The sequence below is a fragment of the Eubalaena glacialis genome, chromosome 13 (genome assembly GCF_028564815.1).
Source record: "Eubalaena glacialis isolate mEubGla1 chromosome 13, mEubGla1.1.hap2.+ XY, whole genome shotgun sequence".
NCBI classification, from domain to species: Eukaryota; Metazoa; Chordata; class Mammalia; order Artiodactyla; family Balaenidae; genus Eubalaena; species Eubalaena glacialis.
Genome location: NC_083728.1, coordinates 17,858,641 through 17,872,715, shown reverse-complemented (window position 1 = coordinate 17,872,715; position 14,075 = coordinate 17,858,641). Strand labels below are relative to the sequence as shown.

General features: G+C 45.5%; 1 protein-coding gene across 1 annotated transcript in view; it reads right to left on the bottom strand.

The window, feature by feature from the left end:
- The window catches only part of PTPRT (protein tyrosine phosphatase receptor type T), a 776,285-nt gene that overhangs the window by 694,566 nt on the left and 67,644 nt on the right, over nucleotides 1-14,075 (bottom strand). The window lies entirely within an intron of this gene.

Sequence of the window (14,075 nt, the reverse complement as noted above, 5' to 3'; positions counted from 1 at the left end):
CCTATGGCCTTGCAGTCCCTCCCAACAGAGACAGAGAGCATGTCCCCGTCCCACGACTTTGGGCTCCACTTGCTTTGGTCAACAGGAGACTAACAGAATGAGGCTTGAAACGTGCTTGCCTAGCTGGGCTTGCCCTCTTGCACTATTGCCACCCTCCATGAGAAGAATGTGTCCCAAGTAGCTGCTGCCGCCTTCAGCTTGGGATCAAGGACAAACACACGTGGAAGAGAACTAAGCTCAATGGATGGTAAAGAACCAAGCCAAGCCACCCACACAGCTGAAAGCACAGCCACACAGCCAACGAGCCCAACCTGGATCGGCAGATCCACCATGGAGGCTCAGACCCAGAAACGTGAGAATAAACACACACTGCTGTTTGCCACTGAGTGTCCTCTTGGTTTGTTAGGCACATTACTGTGGCAATAGCTCACTGATGAAGGTCACCAGAGAGAGCAGACTTATGAAAGAAACCACAGGGAGGCACATTTCAGTTCAAAGGACCTTTTAACAAGTCAAGCAGATGCAAAATGGGATGGACTGCCAGGGAGACAAAGTGAGTTCCTCATCACTGCAGGTGGCTAAACAGAGCCTGGACAAATTGAGGAGCCTTCTAAGGAAATTTCACAGTCAACTGTGAGGGCTAAACTCTGTGACTTAGAGCCTTATGATTCTATGAAATAAACTGCATCTTAAACACAGTAGGGCTTCCCTGGTAGCGCAGTGGTTGGGAATCTGCCTGCCGATGCAGGGGACACGGGTTAGATCCCTGGCCCGGGAAGATCCCACACGCCGTGGAGCAACTAAGCCCGCATGCCACAACCACTGAAGCCCACGCGCCTAGAGCCCGTGCTCCACAACAAGAGAAGCCACTGCAATGAGAAGCCCGCGCACTGCAACGAAGAGTAGCCCCCGCTCGCCGCAACTATAGAAAGCCCACACGCAGCAACAAAGACCCAACATGGCCAAAAATAAAAACAAATAAATAAATAAACTTATTAAAAAAAAAAAAACAACAACACAGTAGATAAACTCAAGTGATTCTGGAATGAATATTCCCACCTAGAAAACCACTGCTGTTTTGAAATCTTATTTTAGCCACTAAAATCTTCAGTTGGAATGATACCTTAAGACCACTTATCCTCAACGGAGATGAGCCACTTCAGTAGCTATAAGTAGCCTCATTATTTCACCCTAATCCCCAAAAGACTAATAGCTGCCAGATAATAAGTGCTGGGCAATCCGTATCTTGTCAGGGTTCTAGAGGGTACTGGTCATTCGTAGCCTGTCTCCTCTGCGTTCAGAACAAATTTAAAAATAGACACAGGAGAGAGAGAGAGCGTTCAAAATCTCCACTTTATTGTTCACAAAGCTGGATTAGAGAAAGGAACTTGGACTTGAGGCCAAATTAGGCTTCCTGCATTTTCTTCCCTGAACCAGCATGCAAAGCAGCTGGAGGATCAAGGACTCCTTCCTTCCAACTCAACCCAGATCCCTAGGGCTCATCCCAAAAATGAGCCAACAAGAAGCAGGGTGATAAAGACAGAAACTTGAACCAATGGCTAACAGACTTTCAACATCCCACCAATCAGAAAACTCACCCACCCCCTGGGGTAGGAGCCGCTGAAAGTGGAGCGGAAGTGGTATCTTCCCCATGTTTCCAAGAGAGTCAAGTTTCCTAGTTTAGAGCCAGGCAGTAACACAGGGTACATGGAGAGCTGTCCCTTGTCAGATGTTGTCTCTAATCATCACAAACTCCCAACTGAGGCAGCAAGGAAGGAACCACTGCAGGGGGGAAACTGAGGCACAGAGAGAGGTTGGCATCCATGCCCATGTCTGTTTGCTGACCTACACCCCACAGGGTTCCAGAAGGTTCCCCTGGGACAGATGAGTGATGACCCACAAGACCCACAAGCCTCTGGCCACAGAGGGAGGGTGGGGCACAGCTACAGGTAGGGAAGACAGCCTGAGGAACAAGTGGTGTCTGGCTCTCTCCACTCAGAATCCTGGGACACCCCATGGACATTTAAGCCCCTATCCTTCTGCCAGTTCACACCAGGGGTCTTAGCGTCCACAGCAGTGAGAGTCGGGAAGGTTTCCCGTCCACCAGCTCAGGTTCCCCCTCTTTGCATCCTAGCTCCAGTGGCGAAGCAGGCTCACCGAGGAGATGGAGCCATGTAACATCCATCCACCCCAGCAAGTCTAGGGATTCTCTCCATCGGCTGCCTCCATGATTGTTAATAAAGGATGCTGCCATTTCCCTGAAGGCAGAGCTGGTGGAAGTACTTAGCAGAAACTGCTGGTTGATTAGCAAACCTGTCCTCTTTGTTCTGGGCACATAGCTGGATTATATTCCCCAGCTTCCTTTCAGAGTTTGGTGAGGACGTGCAACTAGGTTCCAGCCAATGGGGACTGAGTACAAAGTCTACCACTTCTAGGCTTGGTGCTTAAAAGCAGACAACCTCCACCCTCCCCCAACCCCCACTGCTCCATCCTCTTTTATCTCATCCCTCAAAGGATGATTCTTGGACCAGGAGTCTCAGCATCACCTGGGAGCTGGTAAGAAATGAAGATTCTCAGGCCCCAGCCCAGGTCTACTGCATCTGAATTAGCATGTTATCAAGATCACGAGGTGATTTGTATGCACATTAAGGTTCCAGAATCACTGCTGCATTGTCTTTTTCCCATCCACCAGCTGAAAGTACAGGATTCCAAGAGCCTAAGTGACAGCAAAGCCACAATGAAAGGAGCCTAGTTCCCTGAATGACCACGACCACGAGGAAGGCCACCCACAATTAGGAACATTCATTTTGGACTTTAAGTAAGCAAGGAATAAACTATTATTGGCTCATTAAGCCGTTGAACATTTGACGTTTATTTCTGCAACTAGCACTATCGTTATTATTTTGGCATCCCTGTAGAGCCCCTACTTCCTACAAGTCCCTTTATTTAAGGAGATAACATGAGAAATGATAACACTTACTAAGCAAGGCTGCAGGATGTTCCAAATAGGGACATCATTAAGAGCAGTGTCCTTGGGTAAAAAGAAGCAGAAAGAAAGAAGAGAATGAAAATAATGGACTCCAAAAATAAATCCTTGAGAAGGAAAGAAACATCCTGGACCTTCATTAAGATACTTTGTGTCTCGCGGGGCCAGAGTTGGGTTGGGTTAGGGTAACAAATCATGTTCCCCATTACCACCACCCTGACCCCCTAATGGCGATTTGTGTGACTTGATATGCATCCTCTGGCCTGTAAACTAGACAGAAAGGTATGTGTTTGGGCGCAAGTCTCAGGGAGATAAACAAGAAAACTGAAAAAAAAAATAGAATAAAGAAAACGATGACTGCCCATCCCACCCCACCCCACCTAGACTACCCGCAAAGGAGGGAAAGGTCAGGCCAGAAGGGAACAGCAGGAGAAGTCCTGCTCAGGAACGTCCTAGTGAGGCTGGGGGAATGAGCAGTGCTGCCTTGGAGTCCAAGTGACACAGTGTGAGAGAGGAACCTCTGGGGATGTGGCGGGGTGGGGGAGGTCAGCAGCATCAGTATCTGGCCCGCCCCACAAGAGGGGAGGGGTACCGTGACACTGGGAAGGACACCCACAGCAGCAGCCATGGTGAGGGTCTCCTACGCCATGCAGGCAGTGAGCGTCCATGAGGAGTCCAGAAAGGGGCAACACGGGCAACTGATCTTATTTATACTCATGCGCTCACAACATGCCCAAGGAGTCTTACGAGTGACTGGGGAGAGCCTTAGGAGGGCAGAAAGAGGCCCAGCAGTCAAGCAGGTGGAGGCTTGGGGACACAAGATTTAGACCCTGGATTAGTGTCCAATTACTGCTATAACTAAATACCAAAAACTCAGTGGATTAATACAACACAAACTTATTCTCTTATGGTTCTGGTGGTCAGTAGTCTAAAATCAAGGTGTTACAGGGCTGCTTTCCTTTTGGAGCCTTCAGGAGATAAACTGTTTCCTTGCTTTTAGTGTCTGCCTGCATTCCTTGGCTCATGGCCCCTTCCTCCATCTTCGAAGGGCATCACTCCAACCTCTAGTTCCACAGACACATCTTTTTCCAACTTTGATTCTTCTGCCTCCTTCTTATAAGGACCCTGTACATCGGGGTCCACCCAGACAATCCAGGATCATCTCCCCAGTGCAAGATCCTTCATTCAATCACATCTTTTGTCATGTAAGGTAACATATGCACCTTTCCAGATATTTGTGTTAATACAACCACACACACACTCCCAAGCTACCGACCGAATCAGAAGCTAGCAGCTATACACTGTCTAAACTGCAGGTGCCCTAGGGAATCTGAGTGTTCCTATGTGAGGGTAGAAGGTTCCTTGCGGTATCAGAACCCATCATGAATGTCTTCGAAGGGGAGTATGGTATAAAAAGCAAATGGTAGGGTCAAATCATTTGGCTCCCAATCTGGACAGAAAAAAGTAAGTTTTGGGGATAGGGCAGGCAAGACCCACCTTTAAGTAGTGGAAATTCATCAGGGCAGCTGGCCAATGTAACCCATCGTGTCACCTGTGGCTCCTCAGGTACCACCCCCCGTGGGTGGCTGTTCTCAGGCCACCCTCTAAGCTCAGCAGACTGATGACCTGGAGTAGAAACATGCCACTCAATATCTGAACTCCCTTCCTATGTCTGGGGGAACCCCTCAAATTTTTAAGCAGAGCCCATTTCCTCTATGGAAATGAAAAAGATGTCCTCTTTCCCAGCCTCCTCTGTAGCTAAGACTCAGGCAGAGGATCTGAGTTCCACCAAAAAGGCACACCCAACCCCAATTTCTGAACCGGACACTAGTGATGAGATGAACCAGAGCTCAGTGAAGCAGAGACTGTGTAGAGGGGGCAGCAGCCATGGAAGAAGGTGCTTCTGAGTTGCAGAGGCCGCAATCAGTGGACCATGCAGCAGATCCAGCCTCGCTGGAGTGCAGCACAGCCGTGAGTACACACAGAGGCAGTGGTGACTGACTCAGCCAGGGGGGGTCAGGGCATCCTCCAGGAATGGACTAAGCTGAGCTGGAATTTGAAGAATGAATAGACGTGAAACCTCACCCATCATTGAGCATATTATGAACCCTGACAATGGAATCTGACCAGCTTTAAACCGCAGCTCCAAGCAACACTCCCTATGTATTTCCAGAAGTCCCCAAGGCACCCCAATTAATGACACCAGTCCCCTTGTCCTCATGGCACTTCCAGGTGCAGATCCCTCATGTGCCTTTGTCATCATTTGTGATGTCTCCACGATTGGGTGGGTCCTTGTTACTGTCTCTCTGCCCTGGGACAGACTCAGGGGACACACAATAGAACTGCTTTGGCCCGAGAGTCCACAAGGTTCAAGAGGCAGCTCTTTCTGCAAACTCACATGGCTTTTTTCCCCTCCTCCATCAGGGTCTATGCTCACTCGGCACCTCTGCCCCCTACAGGTCAGCTCTTAATTCCACTTGGCGTCATCCTTTGTGATGGAGTTCCTCCTCCATCCGTGGCCCTGCAGTCACTCCCTGCAACAGGCTCCCTCCAGTATTCTCATATCCTAACTGCACAGGGCTCAATTTGTTTTCTCTCCTGACATCCCTTTCCCAGGAATATTGTCAGCCCCATCAGGTTAGTGTAGATCAGCGGATGTAAAGAGATACTGGTGGTACAGAGCTGAACTCCACACATTAGAATATGAGAGCCTCCATATTATACTCCAATAAAGATGTTTAAAAAAAGGTAAAAAAAAAAAAAAGAAGATGTGGTACATATATACAATGGAATATTACTCAGCCATAAAAAGGAACGAAATTGAGCCATTTGTTGAGACGTGGATGGATCTAAAGACTGTCATACAGAGTGAAGTAAGTCAGAAAGAAAAAAACAAATATCATATATTAACGCATGTATGTGGAACCTAGAAAAATGGTACAGATGAGCCGGTTTGCAGGGCAGAAGTTGAGACACAGATGTAGAGAACAGACATATGGACACCAAGGGGGGAAAACTGCGGTGGGGTGGGGATGGTGGTGTGCTGAATTGGGCGATTGGGATTGACATGTATACACTGATGTGTATAAAATTGATGACTAATAAGAACCTGCAGTATAAACAAACAAACAAATAAAACAACTAATACTAAACTTTCATTGGGTTATTTGTATGGAAATATGTTAATATAAATGTTTCAGACATTACATGAAATTTCTAAAAATCTTATATGTTCTGGTATAATGTTATAAGTCATAATCCTAGTTATTACTTTAAAATGTATATCTCAGAAATAACTAATTTTCTTGTCAACTGCATTATTATGAACTTTCATCAAATCTTTAACCGTGGTCATTTTTAAGTCTTTTGTCATTTACAGACAGTTCTGGGTGTACTCTGATGCTTTTGTAAATATGTTCCTATAAAAGGGTTTCATCTTCAGGAAATTCATGGAAAAGACTCTGACAAGTACAGGTTTCTGGTACCTGACTGTACTGCTGAACTGAATGAATAAGCATTTTCAGAACTCTAATGAAAAACTGATGAGCTCATAAAAGTGCTAACAAAAGATCAAGATGAAAAAAAAAAAATTAATTACATGGGACTGAGTGAACTGATGAGGATGAGTATAATTTTTGTGACTTTGTTTGAATTTAAAAAAAGAAAAAATCCCACAAGGACTCAGAGGCAAAGAATATACAAATCAATTTTCACTGCAAAGTAAAGGAGCTGTTACAGTGGAGGATTACTGGACTGAATGTCAATATTATGACATAGTATGAGTGTTTCATGTTTGGTAATTGCAATCATTGTTGCTTTTGTTGTGGTCACCCATGTACAATGCTTGGTATCAGTCTATTTATCTCTTGTAAAAATAAAATACAGTGTGTGTGTGTGTGTGTGTGTGTGTGTGTGTGTGAAAAAAAAAAAAAAAAAGAATATGAGAGCCTCTCCTCTTTCCCAGTCGGGATACCCTCCATGGAAGTGGGCCTGGTGGTAATTTGGGAGGGCATTTCAAGTAGAGCAAACAGCATGTGTAAAGGCACAGAGGCAGGAAACCATAGCATCCAGCAAGGCAAGCATAGTATCTCAGGGAAGGGTGGGATCCTGCCATCTATAGACCCCATGCGCATCTAGTCTACCACATCCTCCAGAAAGGAAGCCAGATCTCTGAGTTGAGCACAGGCCTGCCGTTTTAGAGACTGTTCGGGACTAAAAGCCCTCATATATCAGCAGCTCAGTGGGGCCCCCTTTGATCAACAGGTAGGCTTAATAAATATCATCCCAGGGCTGTCAGTTTCCTGGAGATCAAAAATGAGCCTGCCACTATGCCAAGATCAGTCAGAAACAAGAAAGAGAAAGACTGTAAGTGCATTTTCTTCCCTTCTTCTTCTTTGTTTTTTTTCCCCAAAACTCCACCGGCGTGATCAGAAACATAAAACAGCATTAGTTTCCTCACAGTTATTATACATAGTACCAAAAACTGTGGAATTAAACCAGGAAGTACTCTCTGGCTGGCCATAAACTTTGCATTTTTTTCCCCCTTCGTGCATAATAATGCCTTGATAAGAGCCCCATTATTGATGTGTCTGCAACATAGATCCCCTTTTTGGAGGCAAAACGCTTCTCCGTAGCAGATGGTGGCTATTGTGTTTACACATGAGCACCTCAGGATTGCATTTCCTCACGTCGGCAGTAAAAAGAAAACCCTAATTGAGTTTTTAATGGCTTTGCACATTGTTCATTAAGATTACATGAGTGTGCTCGCAACTGGCAGCTGAGGGCCCGGAGCTCTGAGAGCTCAGAGCTGTCCCTGCAGACAGGTGGCCCTGCCAGCCCCCAGCGCCAGCACCTACGTGAAGGGAGCGGATGGCGGCAGGGACCCAAATGCTGCCCGAAGCCGAGGCAGCTATGGCGGCATGTAACAAGTCCTGGATATACAGTCAAGAAAACTGGGTTTCAGTCCCACTTCTGTCATTTCTTAGTTGCCTCACTTTGAGCAAGTCAATAAACCTTCCTGGGCCTCAATGTCCTCATCTATAAAATGGGATAATGAAAGCTACACGTCCAAGTTTTGTTATTGATCTGTTTTCAGTGTATGTTACATGTAATACTGGACTTGACTCAGTAAATGTTAATTTCATAACAAATGGCCAGCAGCAGGTGATAATGGGTCCAATGCAATTTATAACATGTTTGATGTCAATAATGTTTACTGAGAACTTAGTACATGCCAGGCGTTGGTCTAAGCATCTTTCCACATCCCAGTGAGATGGTGCCATGCTATCCCTGTTTTAAAGCAAGGAACAGTGAGGAAGAGAGAGGTAAAGTCTTTTTGCCCAAAGCTACAGGGGTAGAAAGTCATAAACACACCAATTACGCTTGTTCAATAAGCAGAGACTTTAGGGTCTAGAAACGCCCTCTCTGATTTAGTAGCTAATAGCAACATGTGCCTATTTAAATTTAAATTAATTAAATTAAAAATTAATTTACTCAGACACACTAGCCATAGTCCAAGGACTCAGTAGACACCATACTGTACAGTGACGATAGAGAAAATTTCCATCATCCTAGACAGTTCTATTGAGTAATGCTGGCCTAGAAACTGTAGATTATTCATCAAAGCATAACAAACTATAGCCAGGTGAGACATAAGAGCTTAACTGCTCCAAACAACTCACTTTAGAAATCCCAGTAAGGGGAAGGGACTTGCCCAAAGTCACACAACACAGTGAAGACTCAGGGTCAGGTTTCCTGACTCCTGTTTCAGTTTGCACCATGGACAATCCTGCCCACCATGTCTGAGCTGTATGGTCACAGCAGTGGTTCCTCAAAGAGCTATTTAAGAGGGGGAAAAAAACACATGTTACCTCCAGGAGGTAGAGAGTTCTTAAGCATTCCAAATGCCCGATGCCTTTTAGGGGAACTCTGCACACACAGGGCACTCACAGCCTCAGCTCTGAAATGCAATTTAACAACGATCTGTTGAGCCCCCTAGTCCTGGTGTGTGGGGATAATGCAGGACACTCACAAGGAAGCCCTAGAGTTACCTGGTCTGGATTGGAATCCCAGCTACTCCTCTTCTGCCTGGATGACCTCAGATAAATCTCCTAAACTCTGTGAGCCTCAGTTTCCTTTTCTGGCAAAATGGCCACAAAAATACGTCTTATACTGTGGTCATGAAGGTTAAATGAAATAGTTTATAACGTATCTAGATAATGATTGCTGCATTGTAGGTCCTCAAAAACTAGCTCCTTTCCGTCCTTCCCATTCCCCAAAGTTTTCAATATAGTGGGGAGACCTCGATAGACTGAAGAAGAAAATGGCAAAGACTCTACTGAGAAACAGAATAGAATCTGCTGCCCCATTCCCACCCCTTGCAATTGATCGGTCATCAAATTCTGGGGATGCTTCCTCGTGTTTCTCATTTCGTCTTCTTCCTCTCCACTCCCACAGCCGCTGGCCTAGCTCACATCCACGACATCTGTGTCATGGACTTTCTGTCTGTTTCATGGATGTTTGCAACAACTTCCTAATCAGTCTAGTCCTTAATTCTTTCACCGATGCAACTGCAAGTAGTACTATCTTCCTGAGATGCAAAACCGACCATGATGTGTCCTAAACTTCCTAGAAAGTCCTCCTTTATAGGAAACTCCCTGTTTCCTATAAAGTCCAGAGTCTTTCATGGGGATGTTTGGAGGCCTCTGTATCCTGCCTCTATCTCCTGCCTTGTATATGAATACTCTGCCCCTACACAGCCCTCATCCACTCTATGCTAAGTATAATAACGGCTTCCCAAAGATGCCATGTTCTAATCTCCCGGAACCTGTGAATATTTATGTGGCAAAGTGGAATTAAGGTTGCAGATGGAAGTACAATTGCTAATCAGATGACCTTGCAATGGGAGGATTATTCTGGATGAGAGAGGCAGAAGAGGCAGAAGAGGCAGAATCGGAGAGGGATTTGATGATGCTATGCTGCTGGCTTTGAAGATGGAAGAACAAGCCATGGACCAAGAAATGCAAGTGTCCTCTAGAAGCTAGAAGAGGCAAGAAAAGATTCTCCCCTAGAGCCTCCAGAAAGGCACACAGCCCTGTGGACACCTTGATTTTATACCAGTGAAACCCACTTAGGACTTCCGACCTCCAGAAATTGCTGTTACAGCAGCAATAGGAAACTAATACACACTCCAGACTTCCCTGCTTCTGGGTTTTCGCTCAGGTGATGCCGTTCCTGAAATCCACACTGCCTGGCCCAGCCATGGTCCTTCACTAAATTACTTAAATGCAATTCTCTCTGTGGCTTTCACTAATGCCTAGAGAACAGTTATTCCTGCATTGCTGACCCTACACATACCTCTGTTATAGCTCTCCTGGACATGGCCTAACTTAAAAGTCCAGAATGATGAAGTTTAGCTGTCTGATCACAATAAAAGGGCAGGGGGCACAAAAATGTCAAAAGATACAATGCATCATAAAGTAAGAGAATATATGTAGAAGAGAAACAGAGTTCTACCAGTAGTATCATGAAAACTAATAATCATTAAGTCAATCATAAACATAACAATTTACCAATAGCCAGGGTAACAAACATATCATTCGACATTATTCATACTATCAATGAAAGCCTTCTAATTATCATGTGTCAAAAAAAAAAGGAAAGAAATGTGCTTCCTTTCTAATATACCAGAAAATGGGGGGGAGGGATTAATTACAGCTTAATGGATACATAGTATCTCTTTAGAACAAAGAAAATACATCCCGAAGTTTCAAAGGCACCGAACACGTGTGAACATTTTTGTCAGAGTCAGTTCATGTGAACAAGTAATAACTATTTCTGTAATCATTCATTCAGACCAATAAGTTGAGGTTTAAGCATTTCATATGCAAATGTGTTAAGACAATTCTCCAACAAACAGGTATCTGATAATCCATGTAGGTGTGGATAATGTAGTTGAAAAATGGAATTGAACTCAGGTGGTTGGATTTGAAGGTGCTGCTGGAAGGGGGCTCTCAACGTGGACCCTTCCCCCAAAGACCAGGTACCTGGGGGTCTGCATTCCTTCCCCATCCCTGAGAAAAAGATGAAAGGCGAAGGAAAGAGGGAGAGAGAAAAGAAAAGGGAGGGAGGGAGAGTGGGGGAAATAAGGAAAGGGGGAGAAATCAGAGGAGCAGACAGGAAGGAAAGGAGGAGAGGAGGCACAAAGGGAGTGCAGAGGAAGAAGGAAGGGGAAAGGGCAGTGGTGACGCCAGGGAAATGAGTTCAGGCGAGGAAAAGAAGGCTGAGCAGAGAGGCAGGAGAGAAGAGGACCATGATGGAGACAAAGCAGAATAAAACCCAAATCTAAACCCTTTAACATCTTCTCATCCCCTTCGCTCCCCAAACCAAAACCCAAACAAAAGTGTTCACGGGACAGTCTCCTCTTGGACCTTCTAATAATCTTATGATGAAACCAGACCCAGGTAAACATCACGTAGCACACCAGGTTCTCCCCATCTATAACTACATAACTCGCCTCCCCCAACATCTCAGTGTAGTATCTCAACGTCCCAGGAGGAAAAACAAGCATTACTGTAGGAAAAGCAATGGAACCCAACACAGGACAGAATGAGAACTCAGCCACATAAACGGTGAAATCTAAGGGTTTGTCTGAGTTGCTCTTTGATATGGGAAATCGCAGAACTCTATGGCAAGGTCAAGACAGAACTGACGGGCAGACAATGTCACTCTCCCTTCAGACTCCGACCCCTTCCTGTGCAGCCATCTTAGACACATGGTGCCTCTGTGAGCGAGCAATTCTCTCTCCATTTTTTCACCTGGAGAACAGGTGTGCGGCTAGAGCTTCTGAAGTTCCCTCCAGCTGGAGACGTCTACGGTTCCAAGGAGTTAAAGTCACATGACTAGCGAGTGGAGAGTAAGGAGCCAGGACTGGCTTGGATTTTCTAACTAGACTCCTATGGAAAGGGGTGAAGGAGGAGAGACCCTTTTCCCTGGATCTGGTTCCTGGAGAAACAGTCATTTTTATCTTCCCACAAGAATTCCTTTCCCGTATTAGTCACATCTGCTCATTAATAACAACAACAGCAAACACATACTATCACATTTTACTTCTATTCATTCATTTAATTCTAATATCAACCTTCTCTTTCAAATGAGAAAATTGAGGCACACAGAGGTTAGGTAACTTACCCAAGGCCACACAGCTAGCAGCAGAGCCAAGATTCAAACCCAGGAAATTCTAATCATCATTTAGCTCTTAGGCTCCACACCACAAGTGGGCGTGTTGTATTTGCTAGCAAGGAGTGATCACACATTCCCTGGGATTGGCTGGCCTTCCTCTGGGGAGCTGGTGCAGGTAGAAAGAAGGGCAAAGAGTGGGAGGAAAGAACAAAACTGAAACCAGTTGTCAAGCTGCTGTCACATTAAGAGTAAAGAGAGGGCTTCCCTGGTGGCACAGTGGTTAAGAATCCGCCTGCCAATGCAGGCAACACGGGTTCAAGCCCTATTCTGGGAAGATCCCACATGCCGCGGAGCAACTAAGCCCATGCGCCACAACTACTGAGCCTGCGCTCTAGCGCCCGCGAGCCACAACTACTGAGCCCACGAGCCACAACTACTGAGCCCACGAGCCACACCTACTGAAGCCCACGTGCCTAGGGTCCGTGCTCCGCAACAAGAGAAGCCACTGCAATGAGAAGCCCGCGCACCGCAACGAAGAGTAGCCCCCGCTCTCCGCAACTAGAGAAAGCCCGCGTGCAGCAATGAAGGCCCAATGCAGCCAAAAGTAAATAAATAAAATATATAAATTTATTAAAAAAAAAAAAAAAGAGTAAAGAGAACAACAGGTCTGCCAGGAACACTGTCAGACCCCAAATTGTTCTTGACATTCATTGGGCTGAGTCCTTTGCTTCTGCAGCTCTAAATCTCTAAATGGAAATGACATGGAACTAAAATATATATACTTTTTAAATCTCCAAACTCTTCACACATCCGTTGGCATGATAATATTTTGATTAGTTACATTTATGCTCCAATTACACTCAGAGAATGTTCAACGGTGTTTTATATAGAGCATGTTTGCCATGCTCTATGGAATATACTAGATTATTACTTCGTATACGTGCAATGGGAAAAGCCACAAATGGAAAAGGGGGAAAAAATGCAAAATGAAGAAATGACTAAGCCTGTTAAAATAGTGCTGTCTTGCCTTCACATTACTAAATTGGGTCATTGCTATTATCTCCCAAGTTTTAAAATACCAAGGTTTGAAGAGACGTAAAGTGTTAAAGCCTACTTGGCCTCACCTGACGCTTTTATCTCCCAATATCTGGGTGTGATTCTGAAAGCAACCCCATCACGTCCCCTCAAAGTGGCAAGGTCAACACTGGGGAAGGTTTGTGTTTTTGTGCTTTTTTCTGGGGAGAGGGCCCATCTATTTCTCAAAGAGGTCCATAACCCTATCCATAATAAACAAATAAATACATACATAAATGAGCTTTGCAAAATGCCTGCCCTGGAGATGCTAGGATGGACTTACTGTGAGTGCTGGCTAGATACCCTCACATCATTTTGTTCTTCATCAGCAGACCAGATGGTGGTTGGTTGAGGTGAAGGCATTAGACTCTCTAATGCTGATATCAGATGGGCCCTCTGCCCTGTAGAGATGTGCTACAGGTTGTCTGTACCCTGATTCCACAGCAGCCTCCCCTCAAATCCTCAGCCACCAGGGCTCACCTTCTCCATTTGTTTCCCCTGCCACTGCATCCCTACGTCAGCTAGTACCTCCATGCCTTGGTTTCCTCCACGTGTGAAGGCTAACCCCTTCACCAGTTTCCTCCCCCAAACCCCCATGAACCAAGCATTTTATAAATTGAGTGAAATCGGTTCTAACATCAAATAGTACCTGCAGACGTGCCATGTGTCTGACACTCTAGAGAAACAGCAGTCAGCAGGACTGTTTTTGCCCCCGTGGCGATTATGCCAGGTAAAAGGCAGTTGTGAGGATGCGGGGAGTCCTGTGATACCTCGTGTACATGGAGAGAGATCTAGCCCGGACTTGATCTGGGGGAGGAGGTGTACAAAGAAAGAA